Raw genomic sequence first — 15,000 nt, 5'->3', positions numbered from 1 at the left:
TAGAGGAATGAGTGGGTATTATTTATTTTTTTACATAAAGGAATGAGTGGGTATTTTTCATTTTTTTTTACATAGAGGAATGAGTGGGCGAATTTTTCATTGTTTTACATAGAGGAATAGAGTGTATTTATTTTTTTTTTTTTTTTACATAAAGGAATGATGTGTATATTTTTTCATTTTTTTTTTTTTTACATAGAGGAATGAGTGGGTATTTATTATTTTTTTACATAGAGGAATGAGTGGGTATTTTTTTTTTTTATTTTTTTTTTTTTTTTTTTTACATAGAGGAATGAGTGGTGGGGATTTTTTTATTTTTTTACATAGAGGAATGAGTGGGTATATTTTTTTATTCTTTTTTACATAGAGGAATGAGTGGTATTTAACATTTGTTTTTAAAAAGAGGAATGAGTGGGTTGTTTTTTTCTTTCTTCATGAATTAATGTTAGCCTTCAAGGAAGCAAAAGGCTGGGCTTGAAAAACAGACTGGGAGGGCTTGGGAAAACTGAAGGAGGAGAGGAATTCCAGAAGATTGGCGAGAGAGTCAGTCAGGCAAAGAAATGTGCTACCAATGATATCATTACTGATGTCAAGTATTAAACATCTGAGAGAGAGAGAGAGAGAGAGAGAGAGAGAGAGAGAGAGAGAGAGAGAGAGAGATCTACTAGCCGTAGTAAAGTTTTGAGGAGTTCAATGGTTATATTGATGTCAAATGCATATATATATATATATTATATATATATATATATATTATATATATATATATATATATATATATATTACATATACATATTTACCTTGCTCCTGATTGGCTGATGCAGTGCAGTGCTAAAATCTTCCACCAACCACGTAAAAAAAACTATAATTTTGTTTGCAGGTAATAATTTTAGCAAATGTCATAAAACATACTCGTATTCAATTCTATGTAAAGGATATTACTATCATTATTAGTATGGATATTATTATCATTATCAGGTTAATGGGGTCAGGTATAAAAATATGATTAGTTTTTGGGTAAAAATGTTGGAAACCGCTGAACTTTTAGCTAAAGGTTGAATATATTCATTCGTTTAAATGAACATCTGTAAGGCGATACATTATTCAACTTTAAGCAGCTACACAAATGATGCAAATTTATCAAAGCAGATGTAAAATGAATAAAACTATTTTCACAACAGGTCTGTTAACAGTAAAAAAAAAAAAAATTCCTTTACAGCTGATGCATTGATAAATAATAAATAGAAAATTCTTTACTAGGGGCATATTGAATACCTTCAGACAAAGCACTGGGTATCGGAAGGTATAGGGTGGCATTAAAATTAAGCCCACCACCAATCCCCCTACACCCTCCCCTTTCCCAAATCCCCTCCCCACATCACTCCGCCTTCCCCCAAAAACAATGTCCGTTAACCAGTACCTTTCTCCAGTACACAAGACACCTGACCGTTATCCCGTATCCTACGGAGACCTCATTGTGTACAACACCACACTCGCCCCCTGCCCTCCCCCTCCCCTCTCCCCTTCCCCCTCCATCCTAGTAGCCCTGAGGGCGCCCCAAAAACCAGTCGCCCATCCTGTCCCTATTGCCTTATAGGCTTCCTTGAGCGAGAAGTCTGGGTAATGTTACTATTAAGTTTCCTGCAGAAGGAGGGAGACGCGGGGTGGGGCGGGGGGCTGGGGGGAGGGAAGAAGGGGAAGGGGAAGGGAAGGGGGGTCTCCTAGTAGATCTTCTATAGGGTCCCGAATCCCCTTCTCTCTCTGGGAAGAAAATGCTGTCGATCTTTATTTTTATTATTTTTTTTTTCGTTTTTTTTTTTTTTTTTGTGGAGAGTGGGTTAAAATGACGAGAGCGAAATGCGATAGGGTTCTTAAACTGGAATATATATATATATATATATATATATATATATATATATATACATACATATATATATATATAATATATATTATATATATACATATACATATATATATACATTATATATATATATATGTATATATATATATATACATACTTATCACATCACCGTGATTCATATAAATCATTCGAGCTACAAATGTCCTTTAATATCTAAATTCACTCTACTTCGGAATTGATATATTTTCATATATGTACCGAGGGGGAATTTTTGTTGATAATAATTTCGTCACCCCATGGGATCGAACCACCGTCCAGTGGACGGGAAACGAAATCAGAAACGGACAGTGACGCTACCGAGTCGGCTACACTATATATATATATATATATATATATATATATTTATATTTAATACATATATAATATATATACATATATACGCATATATCTCACAAAAAAAAAATTCTTCAATATCCACTTCGCCCTATCACTGAATGAATACATTTTCATACTGTGTAAACCGAAGGGGGAATTTTTTAGCCGATTGTTAATAATCTCGTCCTCTCATGGATTCGAACCAGCGCAGCACAGAGATTGAGAGAGAGCACACTTATCCACAGGTGAAAAATAAGAGGCCGGGGTGTACAGGTCCTGACCGGTTTCGACTTCATTTCCAAGCCATTGACGATGGACTGAAATGAATCTCGTGCTAATCACGTTCGTGTTACCATAAAAAAAAAACACATTTACAAACATAATATGATTATAACAATGACAACTTCGCTTCGACTCGATCAACGCCCCCATAAAATCACTCGACGCAACTCCAAATACAACTTAGAAGAAGCAATATGAATAATATAACACTTTAAAGATACAACATACCTGAACAGCCAGGAATGCGGCATAATTCTTCCGTCAACCGACAATCCCTGAAAACACCGAGGCAGCGAGGAATTCCAAACATCGCCGACCGATGAATAGGAACCATTTTATCAAGGCGTAACGAACTGCACCGCATAATGAATGCATTTGACGGAGGAAAAAAAAAAAGTGGGGGAGGGGAGAGGGGAGAGGGAAGGGGGAAAGGGGAGGGGGAGGGGAGAGGGAAGAAGGGGAAGGGAGGACTTGAAGCCATGATATCGGCGTCTTTCGACGACAAATCGCCTTCATAAATTGCTCGGCCAAATCATGTTGTCTTGGCCTCCCAATGTTTATGGGGGGTTGGGAGACCGTTTCGCCGGCAAATGTGGGCCATTATCATATCGGGCGCCCCGCTAATTGCCGGTAACTGTTCAACTAAGTTTGTCTTCTTCCTTCCTCTTCTTCCTTTCTCCTCTTCCTCTCTCCCTCCTCCTCCTCCTTCCTTCTTCTTCTTCTTCAAGCCTCCCCGATTCCTTCTGTCTAATATTCTTTTTTCTTTAATCCATCTTCTTGTAAACTGCTGATCATTCTTTGGATTAATCTCGTGCATCTGAATTGATAGTTTATCTTCTTCTTCTTCTTTTTTGTTCTCTCTTCTTTTAACGTCTACTCATTCTTTGAACATATCACGTCTATCTAAATTTTGTGAAGTGTATTGTTTCTGAAATTAAGGATGATATCATCATCATCATTATTATTATTAATTATTATTATTATTATTATTAATTATAACTCCCTCCAAAACAGCTGTTAGACACGATGACGAACGTCTTACGGATATAATAATAATAATAATAATAATAATAATAATAATAATAATAATAATAATAATAATAATAATATAATACCCTTTGTTTCCGAGCCAGGCCAAAATACAGGGATACACAAGTTATATACAATTTAATACATAGATTTAGATACACTAGATAGAAAGTATATATATATATATATATATATATATATATATATATATATTATATATATATATATACATACATAGACGCAAAGACCTCCACCTCCCCTGCTGGAACTGCTTCCGGCCACACAGAGATAGGGGTGGGGAGGTTGACGGGGGTATAGGGGTATGTGCGTGTGCGTGTGTGTAGGTCAGGGGATTGGGTGAAGAGGGAGGGCGGGGGAAGGAAGGAGGGAGGGAGGGAGGGAGGGATTAGGCGACCCAGCGTATAGAGGAACTCAAGAGTTATTTGAACCGAATTTTTTTTTCTTTTTTTTTATTTTTTTTTTTAATTTTTTTTTTCTTTTTTTTTTTTTTTACGGCTTCCGAAAGAGATTAACACAAACCCCAGGCGAGTCTTTATAAATATTGCCCCCCAAAAACAAAAGAATGAAAAAAATAAAAATATAAAAAAGGAAAAAAAAATATATAAAGGAAACAGGAAAAAGTCGGTTGGGAAAAATGTTGTTGTGAGAGAATTTGGGATTGAAGAGTGAGCAAGGAGCAGAGAGAGAGAGAGAGAGAGAGAAATATGATCACGGAAAAAGGAGAGAGAAGTAGAGATATGATTACGGAAACTGCGTGGAGAGAGAGAGAGAGAGAGAGAGAGAGGAGAGAGAGAGAGAGAGAGAGAGAGAGAGCTATGACCACAGAAACTGTGTGTGGAGAGAGAGAGAGAGAGAGAGAGAGAGAGAGAGAGCTATGGCCACAGAAATTGTGTGTGTGGAGAGAGAGAGAGAGAGAGAGAGAGAGAGAGAGAGAGAGAGAGAGAGAGAGAGAGAGAAATTCTGGTCAGAAAGAAAAATAAAAGCAAAAGGGTAAAATGAAATAGAAAATAAAAAAGAGAAGCTGAAAATAAACGTGCAGTCTACGCAGACGAAAAAGTAAAAGAAAAAAATGAATCCCCACAAAAAATTGATGATAACTGTCAGAAAAACGGTAAATAAACGAATGAAAAAAAAAAATAATAATAATAAATTCCTCCTACATATTTTGCCTTCTTTGCGGGCTGCCACAAGAACCCAGTCATTACCCAGTCATTACTCAGTCATTACTTAGTCATTACTTCACCTGATTAGTGAGTGGGAACATGAAGACGTGTAATTCCTTGGTCATTATTTCTAGCAATTAAATTTATAATTCTTGTCTATTATACAAATCTCTGGATGAAGTTGATTGCAATGTTCAGAAGAGTATAATAATAATAATAATAATAATAATAATAATAATAATAATAATAATAATAATAATATGTTTCATTATCATTTGTCTAAATTCTGATACGTAAATACCTGTATCGCACTAAATTAAGCCTAATAAGATTAACCTGACCCGCCCTGTTGCGTTAGCTACTATAGTAGATTCACATCAACCGTGCATTTGATGTCTAGGCCAGTCCCTTACGACGCTCCTGATTGGCTGTTGATAAGCCAGTCACAGGGCTGGAAACTCTCCTCAGTCTCTCTCGAGAGTTCGCATATGCAGGATGTATATGTTCCATCTCTCCTGAGGGATACTTCCGAAAGACGTATCCCTCAGGAGATGTGGAACACACATCCTGACTTTGTGAACTCTCGAGAGAGACTGAGGAAAGTTTCCAGCCCTGTGATTGGCTTATCAACAGCCAATCAGGAGCGTCGTAAAGGAGTGACCTAGACATCAGATGCACGGGTGATGTGAATCTACTACTTAGTAGTTACTTTAACCACATAAAACCACAATTTATACAATTGCTGAATACCATACAACCCCACAGTTATCCTCATTATGATCAAAATATGAAAAACTTTTATATGTCTCCAACAAAGATTGATGCTCGACCCACTACAATACCACCTCTCTTTAGCTGAAGTAGGGAACTTAAGAGTCAACCGATTCAATTAGACCTTCACTTCATTCCCTTCTGTATGATAACCCCATGATGGTATCTACAACATCACAAGTAACGTCAAAGTATCCCTCCAACACAAAAATTATTTCTGAGATCGTATCGCTGGTTATCATTCTCAAGCAAAAAATGTTAATAAAAAAAATTTATGGTTTATGTGAGTTCAATAAACAACATAACAGTTTCATTGTATAAATGCCTAATTTTTGGAAAAATGGCCCTTCATAGAATGAAGTTAGTATGAAGCAGTTATAATAATTATCGCCAAGCATTTTTACGTAGCAAGTCCATGGACTTACTTTAGTAGTATTTTGACAGAACGGAATTTCGTGCATGAAGATAACAAGAACTAATTCAGCGCTTCAGTGGCATGATCGGTTTGGCCTTGGCCTGCCACCTCGGTGGCCGCGAGTTCTATTCTCGGGCATGTCATTGAGGAGTGAGAGATGTGTATTTCTGGTGATAGAAGTTCACTCTCGACGTGGTTCGGAAGTCACGTCAAGCCGTTGGTCCCGTTGCTGAATAACCACTGGTTCCATGCAACGTAAAAACACCATACAAACAAACAAAACAAACAAGAAATAATTCGAAGAAGAAAACAATTGAACAACAGATATAAAAAATAAATTAATAGAGGGAAACTGAGGCCCACTTGCTAAGTCGTTTCATGGCTCATAACATCCACACACACATTTTCCAGATCAGGGCCAAATGGTGATATATATATATATAATATATATATATATATATATATTATATATATATATATATACACATATATATATATATATACATATATATATATATATATATATATATATACATACTATATATATATATATATATAATATATATTATAATATATATATATATATATATATATATAAGCACAATATAAATGGATATTCAAGAGGTTCCGAAGGGGTTGAATATCATTTTTTCTGATAATGAGTATAATACTGTGACCCAGTTAAGATTAAATATACTCTCAGGTGAGGCTAAGTAACATTAAGATAGATTAGGTTTTATTAATTGAACAGGACCTCAATAAATGATGTCTAATGTCTAATGAAGGCCAATTGACCTCAGGCAATCCTATAGGCAATGTTATGGCAGCGCTTAGTTTAAGGTCAGGTCCTGTCACGTCAGGTCAGGTCAGGTCACGTCAGGTGTGATTAGTATGGTACCTACTGTTGTTGCGTCATCAAATTAAGCAGATGTGGTTTCATTTCCCCTATTGGCTTTCAACGGCCAGTGGCACCACTACAACCCCCCCCCTCTCTCCTCCTTCCATCCTCCACACCCCTGCCCCAATTAAAAATTTTTACTGATTAAAATCTCATTAAAACACACGATTCACTCGCCTCACCTGAATGAGTTCCATAAGCTAAAAGCTTGAGTTCCGGAACTGTGAATTGATTACTAGACACATTCTGTTTATCAAAAGTTTGTGTCCCTTTAAGAGGGGAGGGTGCGGCGGGGGGGGGGTGGGGGGGGGGGGGGAGGGGGGGGGGGGGGTGGAGGGAGGGGAGGGCTCAGCCCCTTTCATTCCCTTAAACTGCTCAGTCGTGGATGAGCCCCTTATGCGGAAAACTTACATTTCATGGGCAATTTTGTTTTCTTACAATACTTGCTCATCAAGCGAAGGTAGGTAACCAAGAGGTATATCATCAACTTGACGTTTATTTATTTTTATCTATTTACTTTATATTTTAAAAATGTGTAGTGTTTTGGTATTCACCACTAATAGTATAACCTACAAGTATAATTTACCAACAAGGTAATAATAATAATAATATGTATCCATGCTTATTTTTCTGCCCTTTATAATGGTAGCCTCTCTCTCTCTCTCTCTCTCTTCTCTCTCTCTCTCTCTCTCTCTCTCTCTCTCTCTCTCTCTCTCAATAACTATGCACAATGAAACAATAACAATAAAGATTCTATCTATTGTATCATTCAATTAAACAAAAAAAAAGCGACATTTTCACGTATCCTCGTCAATAAATTTTCATTTTTTTTAAATGACAAAAAAAAAAGTGACAAAACAAAACTACAAAAACACCATTGACGACACTGATTGAAGAGACGGAAGTATTAATTTCTAATTTCTCTTCTTTTTTTTTTTTTTTTTTTTTTTTTACTCACTTCAAACAGGAGGTTACGATGATGCCTTTTCATAACGCGAAGGATTTATTCATGAGAGACATTCATTTTACACAGTTGTAATCGCTCATTCTTTTAATTTTTTTTTTTAAATTCAGGACTCAAAAAACTTCGATTGTAGCAATATATATTCGTTTATTTTTTTTTAATAATCTTCCGGCATGAAAGGAGATTACGTTACATCCAATGACTGATGAAAGTATTCATTTTGAAAAGCATGAACCTTTCAGCCCACCCGCTTCTCCCTTCCCCTTACCCCTTCCCTCCCCTTCCCTCCCCCTTCCCCTCCCGGTTCCGAACGATGATTATGACACGAGCGGAGTGCAGAGTGCTGGCGTTGCTTTTGAATCTGTTTTTTTTTCTTTCTTCTTTTTAAAACATTGTGTTAAAAGGATGTGTTCAAAATAACATCCACCGTTCACATTATGCTTCGTTCAAGTTTGACTTATTTTTGCATCTAATGAACAATATTGACGGGTGACGATAACATGACCTGCTGTAGTAATATTAGTATTGTTATAATAGTGTTATACTATTGTTATAATACACTATTACTAAATTCTTATAACATTACTCCTATAGTATTGATATAATACTAGTATTACTATATAGTGTTATAAGATAATTATAGTATTGCTTATAATACTACTATTGTTATACCTGTTGTTTATAATAATAGTAATATTTGAAGCGTAACTGACATATATATATATATAATATAATATTAATATTATATATATATATATATAAATATTAATATATATATTATATATATTATGTAATATATATACATTATTGTATGTATAAGTTATATCACGTCAGTGAGTTTCACTGACGTTCCTAGATTTGTATTGGTGTCTGGGTTCGCGCCTGGGCGCCGACAATTCTATTATCGCCTAATAAAAATTCCCTTCGGTTAAGCATATATGAAAATATATTAATTCCGAGGTAGAGAGAATTAATATTAAAGGACTTTTGTAGCTCGATGTATATATAAAGTACGTGTATACAAAAAAAACTGCTCCATAATTATCTAAATTATTTTTAAAAAACTATTTAAAAACTGCCCAGGTCTTCTGAAAGCAGTCCCGACTCTCATTACGAATTCATCAATTACATCAACAATGAAAATGGTAATGTATCTGTGGGAACAAATTAGATACGATGAAAATAGATTAGCGAGCTACTCGGATCCACGAGGATTCAGATTATATGAGAGCTTTCATTAGTATGAAAAGAGTATTAAGGTTATCATTTCATGCTAGTAGTACGTTCAATTATTCATACACACAATTACACGCACGTAAGGACGCATTACTTATTTACACGTACATTGTATGATATATATATATATATAATATTATATATATATATATATATATATATATATTACATATATACATGTATATATAATATCTATGTTATATAGCACATGGGTATATATATAATATGTAAATACATGTGTGTGTATCTATTCATTTACTTAACAGTAACCCATTTTTCCCAACATAAGATAGCAGAAAATAACCAATAATCACAGCCATGTGATAAATTCCACAAATGAATCACGAAGCAACAAGATGTGCAAAGAACTTCCAAATCCTTTGCACGAAGAAGTCACAAGATCAATACCATCATTCCTCCCCACTCACACCCCTAACGGAATCTTTCCATCGCCAAGATGCACCTCACAAATCCTGGTCAGCTATACTCGACCACAATGTTATTAGAATTATGTTCCAGCTTTCACCAGTCATTCTGACAATTCGTAGTTTCTCTCTCCACTCTCCAACTTCTTAAATTGCCTTTAGTATCTGTATAATATCCTCAAAAGTCTCTTATATCTCTTGCATAGCCTTTAACAAGATTCAGATTATTATATAACCTTCTTTTTTTAACAAGATTAATATAACCTTTTCCACCCTTGCTGATTACGCGTGCTCTATATCTATATTAGTCTGTATATCCTCAAAACTCTTATATCTCTTACATAACCTTTAACAAGATTAATACAATTACAACCCTTTTTTCAATAAGATTAATATAACCTTTTCCTCCCTTGCTGATTACGTCTGCAATACATCCATATTTATAGAACGAAATAAGAGACAATTCCTAGAACATCCTATCGCGAGCTATATAACTAATTCACGAATAATCATATTACGAAGCGAAACTATAAATATATAATGAAGCTTTTTCAAAGTTTTACTCACGTCCGCAGAGATATAGATAGATAGATAGATGTTCTGGGATCTTCTCCACCGCTTCTCTGTATTATTCATTTTTCGTATTCAGCTTAAAACAGCTCTCGCGGATTATTTCAGAATGTTTTTCGAGTCGAAGCAGAACGATAAAAATTTTTTTCATTTTTTCTAAAATGGACAAGTCATTCTCCGGCCTTTTTTTTTTTTTCATTTTAAAATTAGGTTCAAGTTTAAATTCATGATGGCTTGGATATTTCGTTGGCTACAATACGGGGTTACATACACACACACATATATACATATAATGTTTGTATGTACGTATTTATATATGTATATAATACATAATAAATGTACGAGTTATCCTCCTGCCTTTTTTCCATTCTTAAATTAGGTTCAAGTCTAAATTATGGCTTAGAAATTTCGCCAGCTACAATACACACACAAATTATATAGATATAATATATTATATTATATATATATATATAACTATCATATATATATATATATATAGTGTAATAATTACAAGGAAATTATCTGTGCCAATGTAACCATCACACGTCAACATGAAAATACAAGGTCTAGCAGCAAACGATACAAATGTTGTACAAACATTAACAATGTCATCGACAGACGGAGCGTCAAAAATAAAAGTCTTTTACTATCGTGTAAAGCCAACCCACTCAATAATATATCATTAATAATAATAATAATATATTAAGCACATTTGTGTATGATGTCTGTTCACCGACTTCTCAAGTCAGGCTCGCCCCGAACACCACAACAACGCATCTGTCGCTCTCAGACCACTCGCTGCTACTCCATAAATAAAAGATATTATGGGAATGTATTCTTGATATATTTCCTCGCCCGCATAAAGATATTAAAGGAATTTCTCTCATGTATTACCCCCCACTCACTCATTCACAGGTTCTGCGTACTATAGTGTCATCCAAGTTAAGTGGATTATGAGATTTGTAAGGCCTGAATCAATGCCAAGCGTTAGGACCTATACGATGTCATTCAGCGCTGAATGGAAAACTGAGAGTAGAGATTGTCAAGGTGTAACGGGGCGGGGGGGGGGGGGGGGGGGGGGGGGGGGGGCCTCAAACCAGTTAGAAGATGGAAGAAAGAGAATATGACCGGAGGTACAGTAAGAGGAATGAAAGGGGTTGCAGCTAGGCGCCTGAGGAACGCACACTGCAAAGTACCTTAAGTATAATGCCCACTGCACGCTGCGCGAGGTGCACTGCTGGCGCTACGGGTGTCATCCAGGTAGGACAATCAGGTATATACTGCAAACCTCCTGCAAGACATCTGTCTGCGTTTTCACCAAATGTCTCCAGGACACGGGGCATATTTGAATGTAATTTGGCTAGGGCATTCCTTTGGGGGCTTCCCTGTGATGCCAAGCTTTTGGTGGGCATCTGTGCATATGTGGAGATGCCCCTGTGGTAAATAAATGGCCAGATCTTCCTCGATTGGCATTAAAAGGTCGATCAACTGGAGTTTCCATCAAATTCATCCTTTTTTCAGCTTTCACTAATTGCAACAATTGGATAAAAATAATTGGCTCTAGAATGATTGAATAACTAACTGCTCTTTCTCCTCCCCCTCCCCCCCCCCCCCCCCCCCCCCCTCTCTCCTCTCTCTCTGTCTCTGTCACACACACAAACACACACACCCACAGGAAGAGTAAAAACATTTTTAAAGACTCAACAACGGTTTCGCCATGAGAAAGGAAGCAGCAGCATCGAACTTGGGTCATACGATACGAGAATCCACAGCGCTAACGACCTGGCCGCGGAAGACCTGGCTTACAACTATGAATTACCTATATAATTACATATAAAAAAAACACCGTGTGTTTAAATGTTTATTTATTTATAGTATCACAATAACCCACCCCGTCCTTCTTTTTTACAACGTCGTAAATTAGCCAGTCATAAAACTGACTCCCCCAGAATGAATGGAATCTTATACTACTTTCTCTATCGCTATATGCGTCATATCACTTACCCAGCTATTCAGTTAGATAAAGTCTCCTCACCCCCACCCCCTCACCCCTCCCACACACACCCACCCCTCCCCCTAAACAAATCTTTCCCCCTTGCTCACTCTTGAGTCTTTAAACTCTCGAGTTTGTAAACATTTTATCAAGTAAAGCAGTTTAAAGCTTTGAATATCAAGAGGGGTTTCGTGATGGATGTCAGTCATCGAAGAAGACACACACAAACACTCTCTCTCTCTCTCTCTCTCAGTCAACTGACCATTTATAAATAATCGTAGACATTTCGTCAGTCATTGATAAAAATTCTCTCTCGCTCTCGTCGTCAATTTACCATCTTGAATTGTAGACAGATTGTCAGTCATCGAAGAAGACTCTCTCTCTCTCTCTCTCTCTTTTAATCAAATAATCATATCGAATCGTAGATGGTTTCATGGTCTCTCTCTTGGCCAATTGACCATCTCGAATTGTAGACAGAATACTCTCTCTCTCTCTCTCTCTCTCTCTCTTGGCCAACTGACCATCTCGAATCGGTGACAGAAGACAGTATACTATCTCTCTAAATCTCTCTTGGACCAACTGACCATCTCGGACAGAATACTATCTCGAATGTAGGTGTTCTCTCTCCTCCTCCTCCTCCTCCTCCCTCTCTCTCTCTCTCTCTCTCTCCTTCTCCGACCCCTGTCCAGCAATTACCCGATTAGCATCGCCCAGAAGAATCCGATAATAAGCAGGAGAGAACATTAAACAATGGCCGAAAGCACCTCGCTGTGAAGAAACTCCTTAATGAGACTTAAAATGTCGGTGTGAGAATGGAAGAGGAAAGAAAATCTGGAGGGGAAAAAAAGAGAAAAAAAAAGAGGAAAATACGAGAGGGATGGATGATAGGATTCACTGAAAGTGATTAAGAAAAGAAAGAAACGCATTATTTTCCAAAGGCATTTTTATTTTCTCTCTCTCTCTCTCTCTCTCTCTCTCTGCGTCATTGTCATTATTTTCGCTCGGTTTCCTTCAGGTATCCGCTCGGATCATCATCATTATCATCATTATCAACATCCTCACAGAAGCAGTAGCAGTATCATCACCCTCTGTCTCTCTCTCTCTCTCCCATGTCATCAACATATCGCTCGGTTTTCTCTAAAGCTATCATTCGCTCGGATCATCATCGTCATCATCATCAACAGTAGCACTATCATCCAGTGTCATCCTAAGATCTCCTTCTCCTTCTGTGACGTGATTAATTTTTTTTTTCATCCTTTTTTTTCTGGGTGTGTAGGTTGGGGCGAGGAGAGGGCGAGGTAGATGGGGGTTGGGTTGGTGATAAAGTTCCCTTCTCTCCTCCTCATGTTTTTTTTTTTTTCTGGGGTCAATTTTCTAAATCGACTTAGATGGTGAAGAGTTCATACATACATATTACATATTATATATATATATATATATATATATATATATATATATATATATATATATATTAATCCCCAAATTGCAAATGGAATGATATTCGAGTCAGTTGAGTGCAATGAATCTCTGGGGCATTGCTAATTATTTGAGAGCCAGACGACCTAATTAATCGTTGATAATGTTGATAATTAATTAGATTTCATGGCGCTATTATTATTTATCATTATTATATGTAGTTTCTCTTTATCATATGTAGTTTTTGCTACGCTCTATGCTACATCATTTATCGAAAATCGATCAACGTTATTACACACATTTATACACACACACACACACACACATATATATATATATAATATATATATATATATATATATATATATATATATATGTGTATGTGTGTGTGTGTGTGTGTGTGTGTGTGTGTATAATGTTGAATGCTGATTATATATATATATATATAATATATATATATATATATATATATATATATATATACACACACACACACACACACACACACACAAGGAATATCAATGGAAGACCTCCTAGCTGACAAGCAAGCAAAGGTGTAGCATATATGTAAGTACATACGACGAGAATGCACCAAATGAAAATTCTTGTACAATGCACAGACATAAAAAGAGAGAGAAAAAAAAATAATAACAATAATAAAAAAAAAAGAAGTTAATTTTCCTCTATTACAACGAAGGTTCTGATTGCCTCTGACAATAACAGGCCTTTATTCCCGCTGCCTCAATTAGCTGCTTTTACGAGAGAGAGAGAGAGAGAGAGAGAGAGAGAGAGAGAGAGAGGTTTTCCCATGCCGCTGCTGTGTCTTATGTCACAGGGAGCAATCAGATTCAACAACAACAATAATTAAACTTCATACGGATCCTTTCTCTCTCTCTCTCTCTCTCCCCCCACCCCGAAAGCAAAAGCAATGGGCTCGAACCCGCTGCCAATAATGTTGGCAAAATGTGACGACGGGGAAGGGAAGGAGGGAGGGGGATGGGAGGGGAGGGGAGGGGAGGGGGGGGGGCTACGAAGGGTAGGGGGCGAGGGGGAGGCGTTATAGTAAAACCTGGATATCCTGTCATTAAAAAAAGAATGGGAGTTTTGGAAAAGGGGTGGGGGAGGGGGGAGGGAAGGGAAGGGGAGGGAAGGGGAGGAATGTGACTGTGATACCTCGTAGCCACAGACAATACCTCACGTGTGTGTTTATGACATCACACACACACACACACACACACACACACACAGAAAAAAAAAAAATTTTCCCGGAGTCAAATTAAACGTTATCAAAGTACATAACATATTGATCAGAAAAGGGAACATCAGCCACCTGGCCCGACGAGAGAGAGAGAGAGAGAGAGAGAGTAGATTATAGGGGGGAAGCGGCAGTAGATCCGAGTGGTTAAATTAATGGCATTATTCCATGTTATGGGCTGTGAATAGTTTATGCCGTCACTCTTATGCCACGCGGAGAGGGTAATTTATGCCCAATCTCTGCCATCTCTCTCCCTCTCTCTACCTCTTCGTCATTCCTTCTTCTTCTTCTTCTTCTTCTCGTTCTTTTCCTTCTCTTCCTCTCCTGCCAGT

The sequence above is a fragment of the Macrobrachium nipponense genome, chromosome 25 (assembly GCF_015104395.2).
Source record: "Macrobrachium nipponense isolate FS-2020 chromosome 25, ASM1510439v2, whole genome shotgun sequence".
NCBI lineage: Eukaryota > Metazoa > Arthropoda > Malacostraca > Decapoda > Palaemonidae > Macrobrachium > Macrobrachium nipponense.
This window is presented reverse-complemented; position numbering follows the sequence as displayed.